The sequence below is a fragment of the Callithrix jacchus genome, chromosome 7 (assembly GCF_049354715.1).
Source record: "Callithrix jacchus isolate 240 chromosome 7, calJac240_pri, whole genome shotgun sequence".
Lineage (NCBI taxonomy): Eukaryota > Metazoa > Chordata > Mammalia > Primates > Cebidae > Callithrix > Callithrix jacchus.
In genome coordinates this window covers 133491197-133498387 of record NC_133508.1, presented here as the reverse complement: position 1 = coordinate 133498387, position 7191 = coordinate 133491197, and positions in this window count along the sequence as shown.

The following is a 7191-nucleotide window of genomic DNA, read 5'->3' as shown; positions in this document are numbered from 1 at the left end:
TACATTTTAACCCAATGTATCAAAAATATTATTTCAACATGAAACTACTATAAAATGTGTTATTAGTTATTTTACCTTTTTTTCTCTTGGTTTTTTTCAAGCTGCTGTATAATTTACACTTACAGCATATCTCAATTCAGTGAGCTAAATTTCAAGTCTTGATAGCCACATACGGCTGGTTCGTGGCTCCCATAATTAACAGCCCTGTTCTAGACTTTTCTCTTGTCTGCATTTAATATTATAGCTAATCCTTCCCATCCAGTTTATAATAATACTCAGAGAAGATGACCCTAGGAACGCTCTCCGGATACATTAATCACTCTGAAACATCTGCATGCATACTTTTCACAGAGGGCAGCTGAGAGCTTTTATTCAATCAAGATGATCACAGTTCTAAGTTCAATCAGAAAATATTATTTAAAAAAGCGTCTTTAAAATTCCTGAAGTCCAAAAACTGTGCCTCAGTTATCTTGTCTCCCTATAGAAATGAAAAATATCCAGAGATAGGAGGTGGCAAGCCTCTAAGTGGTGCAATCCACATTCTTACCTAGCTGTGGAGTTGGGAGAATGGAGGTTGCATGCAGTTATAGAGAAAATTAAAGAAAATAATGTACGTAAAGCATCAGAACCTACAAGTGTTGTCGTAGCAGGGAATTACCAAAGAAGAAAAGATGCTATCTCTGCCCTCAAGCTCTAGGTCTACCTGGATCCAGGGTAACAGGACAGAAGCCATGATGCTAGAAGAACCCAGACAGAACCCAAAAAGTGGAGGAAATGGGTTGAATCACAGGATGGTTCTGATGTGGATTTGTGTGGTGTAGTGGGCCACCCCTCCCATTCCTAATCTCCATTTATCCTGCTGTCCCTCCTTGAAACATCTGTATATGGATGAAATTTAAATGTTTTTTGTTTGTGTGTTTTTAAGTGAACATCAGCCTTAAAAGATCAAATCACAGAAGAGCAACTTGCAGTGTGAGATGGAAAGGGAAGCCGTAAGACAGAAAGAACAGTCCTTTTTGGGCACCAAGAAGGAGACATGGTACTAAGTTTGCCAATGGTATGTGTATTTTCTTTTTCTTTTTACTTTACCTGACAGTCATCTCTTAGCCTCAGCCTCTTCAACTCCCACCTATGAGGGCCGCACATAAAACACAGCACTGGGGGGAAGGCCCCAGCTTGCCTGCCGGGAAGACTTCTCTGGCGATGATACAGAACAAAGGGAGCATTTGCTGGAGTTATGGTGCAAATTTAGCTGAGTTAATAAGAACGCAGTGAAGGAGGTGAGTCAGGTGGGGTTGGAAAGAAGTATTGGGACCAGATTCATGCTGAGTTCTATTATAATTGCATTTCTGCTGGCTACCTGTCTTCTAGGTTAGCTCACAACCAGGTACTATTGGGTTCTCTGTGGTGGAACAGAGCTGGTGAGAATTCAACCAATTCCAGTTAGAGCATGTCCAGTGGGGTACCGTCAGTAATCTCCCAGAAAGTAACTTCACGAGGACAGAGCCTCCGTTCTGTTACCTAGTGCCTAGACTAGTACCTCACGAAGTATTTAAAAGATACTTATTAGTAACCTTAACACATCTTTGTCGAATGAAGGAAAAGAAGGGAGACCAGCAGCTGCCAGTTTGGAGAATCAAGGTTGGCCAGCATTGTGATATTGCCAGAGACAAGACAAGAGGGCCCACAAAACCCTACCAGGGCCAATTATGAGGACACATGGGAGAGAGGTCCAGTGCTGCTGCAGAAAGAAAATGGAGAATAAAAGAAATTTGGGAGCAATCATTCCTCAGTTTTTAAGTGAAGCCAACTCATTTGTGGATCAATTTTTTAATCTACCTTCGTCTGTATTGATTTCACTTCTGTTCAAAGTCTACCCTGAAACCTAATCACTTTACTTTCAGTAGGCTAATCCTAGGTTCAGCCTAGAGGTCATTTTTAGTTACTCTTCATCATACTGTCTTCTAACGAGCTAAATAATTTCTCTCCATCTTTGATGTTTATACTGTTCAAATATCTGTAGAGCATTATCACATCTCCCATTAGTGGTTGCTGAGCTAGGCTTTAAGGATTAAGCACATTTAGATCCTTTAAACCCAGTAAATGCCTCAAATCAATCCTCCCATTACTCTAACCATTTCTGATGCTCTTCTTGAGAGCATCTTCAGAGTCTTTGTACATCTCTACACTACTAAGACATCTGCAGCTCAACTTGATGTTCCCAAAAATGCAACCAACATCACATCACGACATATTTTTCTTAAATCGTCTGCACCAAAATATCCCAAAAACAGAATACTTAAAATCAGATTATTGGGTCATACAATTAAACCTAGTGAATCACTGAGAGATGGGTTCAGAAATTCAAAATGTTAAATTACCAAGATACCCCACATTATTCGTAGACACCTAAAACTTGAGGACCACCTGCAGGAAGTCATTGCTGAGAAATCCTCAACATAAACTTTGACTACCTTTTCTATATAGGCCTAAAAGTTTCAAAACATTACATGCCACAAGTGAAGTCAGCATTGAGAAAGCAGCGAGGATCTCAGACATGCAAGAGGAGACAAAGGTACCAAGTGCATTACTTGTAGTCCTTTCCTCCATTGTACCGCAATGCCCAGATACTCTTATTTACCTCAAGTTCATAGAATCAGGTTAATCATGCCCTTGATTTATGGTACACTTTCATCATTAGTCCACACATGGCTCTTATTTATCTATTTATGTGCTTGCTTGCTTGCTTAAAATATAGTAAATACCAGTGATCTCAGTACCTAACACAGAAATTAAAATATTCACGATAACTTACACCCTCCTGTGTGATGTGTTTTTCTGTTGTTCCTGTCTCAGCTCTTCTTACTGCACAATCTACAAGTGCAAATTCTGGGGCTAGCAGGGGATCTGCTGGGATATTTTATAGGATATGTTATCAGGTTTTTCCTTCCCACTGAAAAGAAATATTTTGAAAAACATAGCAGTATGTAGACATGGGATGAATTGAGGAGATAAACAACACTGACTAAGCAGCTGTTTGTTCAACAAATGTGCCTAAAGTCCCTACTATGTGCCAGGTACAGTGCCAGGCTCTGGGGCTACAAAGATAGATGACTCCTGTCCAGTGCCAGGCTCTGGGGCTACAAAGATAGATGACTCCTGTCCTCAAAGAACTCACAATCAGTTGGAGAGACAAACAAACAAATTCAGCCGAGTGCTACAGGAGTAACAAGAGAAATCTGTATGACGGAGAAGTGAGATTCAGAAGATAGTCAGTTCCACTGGGGAAAAAAGAAACATCAGGAAAAGGTTTTACAGAGAAGGTAACTCTGAAGCTGAGTCTTGACAGATGACTTTGAAAGAACTCTTAACTACAACAAAAAATTGAGTCTCAGAAATGAGACTGGAAAAAGACTGGTGTCAGTGCCTTTAAATTCAAATTTTACTCAATGTTCACTTGGTTTCCAGAACTTCACTATCATCTGGGTAAGCCTACTGACGCCAGGACACATGATTCAGCCTCAGCAGCACACAGTCGGCCAAATACTGCGAAACAACCAGAGCAATATCAAAATTGCTCAGCCATTCTGGATTGCATTTAAAGAGAATAGAGCCCACAGTTAATGGTTTTTTAAACTTTCATTTTTTTTCTCCTATTTGTTTTCTTCAAATGTCTAATCTTGTCTGGTACCATTCTCCTCAATATTCCCTTAAAAACAAAATAAACGAAAGCCTCATCTACACCAGGACTGAGCACTCCAGTTATTCCATACTTTCCATCTTTCTTATTCTGTATCAAAACCCCCAAAATATTGCCTGACAATAGCACTCCTCAAGGGCCAAGGAAGCCAAAGAAACTATGCAAGCGAAACTAACACCCTACTTTTTCAGATTAGGGGATGCAAAAAGCTGAGAACATTCTTTGGTTATTTTTATCTTCAAATAATTACTACATCTAAGTATCTATTCTTCTAAAACAGATTCATCAAAAATATGTAAAACTGTGACTTCTAACCCACCCGCTTCCTGAGATGTTGAAAGACTTAAATAAAGAGAGAAAATTGTGGGAAAGCAGATAAGAACCAGATTGTGGAAGGCTTTGAATCTAAGCAAAAAACTTGTCTTCCTCCCTTTGAGCTGCAATAACAAAATATCTTGGATGTATCATTTATAAAAAGCAGAAATGTATTGCTTAGAGTTTTAGAGGATGTGAAGTATAAGATCAGGATACTAACAGATTCAGTGTCTGGTGAAGGATCTCTCCCCACCTCATAGATGGCACCTTCTCACTGTGTCCTCACATGGCAAGAATGGCAAACAAGCTCCCTCAGGCCTCTTTCATAAGAGCATTAATCCTGTTTTGAGGGTGAGGCCCTCATAGCCTAATTATCTCCCAAAGACACTATCTCTTAATTCTACCACAATGGGGATTAAGTTTCAACACATGAATTTTGGAAAGGACACAAACATTCAGACCATAGCATGCTGATCCTGATCCCCCCCAAATTTATGTTGTTTTCACATGCAAAATACACTCATTCTACCCCAGTATCCCCCCAAATCTTAACTTATTCCAGCATCAACTCAAAAGCTCAGCTTCATCTAAATATCTTCTAAATCACACATGGGTAAAACTCATGGTACAATTCATCCTAGGGCCAATTACTCTCCAGATGAACCTGTGAAATCAAATAACTATGTGTCTCCAAATTATCATGGGCATAAAATTGATACTGCTATTCCAAAGGAAAAAAAAATAGGAAAGAAGAAGGAGGTAGCAAGTCCCATGTAAATCCAAAATCCAACAAGGCAAACAACATTAAATCTTAAGGCTGAAGAATAATCTTTGATGCTATGTTCTGCTTCTGGGAGGGGATGATTGGGCTCCAAAAGCTCCAGACAGCCCCATCTACATGGCTTTGTGGAGCACAGCCCACACTGCAGCTTTCATGGGTTGGAGTCACCTGCCTATAGCTCTCTCAGACTAGAGTTGCACCCTGGTGTCTTTACCATTCTCATTCAGGTATCTTGGGGGTGACTCTGCTTCTATGGCTCCACTAGCCAATACCTTAGTATGGGCTTTATGTGGTTGCCCGACTCCTTTGGCAGTTCTCTGCCTGAACCAGGAGGCTCTATGTGGCACCCTAGAAAATCTAGGTGGAGGCAGCCATTACCCCACAGCTCATGCATTCTGAGCACCAGTGGGATAACACCATGTAGATGCCACTAAAGTTTACTATCTATGCCCTCTGGAAGAGAAGCTGTAACTGCACTGGGCCTGCTGGAGCTGAACCTTGGGTGGCCACGGAATACTGCATTGGAAAGCATGTAGCAGAGCCTTGAGGGGGTGCTGGGCAGTAAGACCCAAGGTGTCATACATCCCTTTCTTGAAGTCATTCTGCCCTCAACCAACTGGCACTACAACCTGTGAGGGGAGTGGCATCCCAAATTATCTCCAAAATGTCTTCGGGGTCACATCTCCATTGTCTTGATGAGTAGCACAGTACCAATCTATACTGATCTCCTTATCCATACTCTTGGTGTTCTTGGTCCCTATTATGATTTGAATGTGTGAATCATATTTCAAATTCAAACTGAAAAGTAATCCCCATTATAGTGATGCAGAAATTAGCTCAACTTCTCCAAAGAACTGATGGTTACAATTTTTCAATAAACATAGAGTTGACTCTCTCAGTCTTGAAGCTGGAAACTTGCATTTGTCTTATCTGTGTTCCTTTCTCAAGAAACCTCAGGCCTCCCAGATAGTCTCAAAGAATTGAGGCTCACCGGAAGACTGCATCAATACAATGAGACATCAGACCCCTCATTCATCATGATGGTGTCCTTATCCCTCAATAATTCCTATTTTCCTGCATATAACTACATTCCTTCCCTACTATATAAACCCCCAAATTTAGTCAGTTGAGACGGAGATGGGTCTGAGGTTTGGCTCCCATCACGCCAGCTGACATCACCCATAGTATAATAAAGCCTTCTTCCCTGGCAATACTTATTGTCTCAATGATTGGCTTTCTGTGCAGTGAGCAACCAGACCTAGAGGAAACACCCAGCATTTTGGTATTAGTATTATAGAAGTGGGGCCTTTAGGGAAACTGATTAGTGCCTTATAAAAAAGAGGAAACTAGCTTCAGTCCTTTTTTAGCTCCTCTGATTTTCTGCCATGTGAGAACACCTAGATGGCACCATTCATGAGGAATAAGCTTTCACCAGATGCTGAACCTGTTAGTGCCTTGATTCTGGGCATCCTAGTCTTCGGAGCTATGAGAAAATAAATTTTTATTCTTTACAAGTTACCAAGTCTCAGGTATTTTCTTACAGCAGAACAAAAAGACAAAGACAGTCCTAAACATGCTTTCCTATTTGTTACAATATAGTAAGGATGAGAATTTTCCAAGTATTTAAGTTCTGCTTCCTTTTTGATTATAAATTCTGTCTATAATTCATTTCTCTCTCCTAATTTTTTACTGTAAATAGAAAAGAAATGCCATGCCATACTTTCAACACGTTGCTTAAATATTTCTTTTACAAAATACCTTACTTCATCACTCAGAAGGTCAACCTTCCAAAAAGCATTAGGATTCACACAACTCAGTCAAGTTATTTGCCACTTTAAAACAAGGATGGCCTTTCCTCCAGTTACCAGTAGCATGTTCCTCATTTACATTTGGACCTCACCAAGACAAGAATTGCCTTTACCATCCATAGTTCTGTCAACCTTTTTATTACAGCTATTTAGATGATTTCTAAGATTGGGGCTGCTATAAACCTCTTTTCTTCTGAGCTGTCATCAAAACCATCCTTAATACACCATTTACAGCATTTTAGGTCTTTTCCAGCATGAACTTCCAAACTTTTCTGGTCTCTACCCATTACCCAATTCCAAAGTTGCTTTCACATTTTTAGGTATGTTACATCAATATCCCATTTCTTGGTACCAATTTCTGTCTAAGTTCATTTGAGCTGCTACAACAAAATATTTGAGAGTATGTAATTTATATAGCACATAAATGTGTTGCTCATGGTTCTAGAGCCTGGGAAATCAAAGATCAAGGTGCCAACAGATTCACTGTCTGGTGAGGATTTTCTTTCAGCTTCAAAACTGGTGCCTTCTTGCTACATCCTCACGTAGTGGAAGAAGAAAACAAACTCCTAGGCCTCTTTTATAAGGGC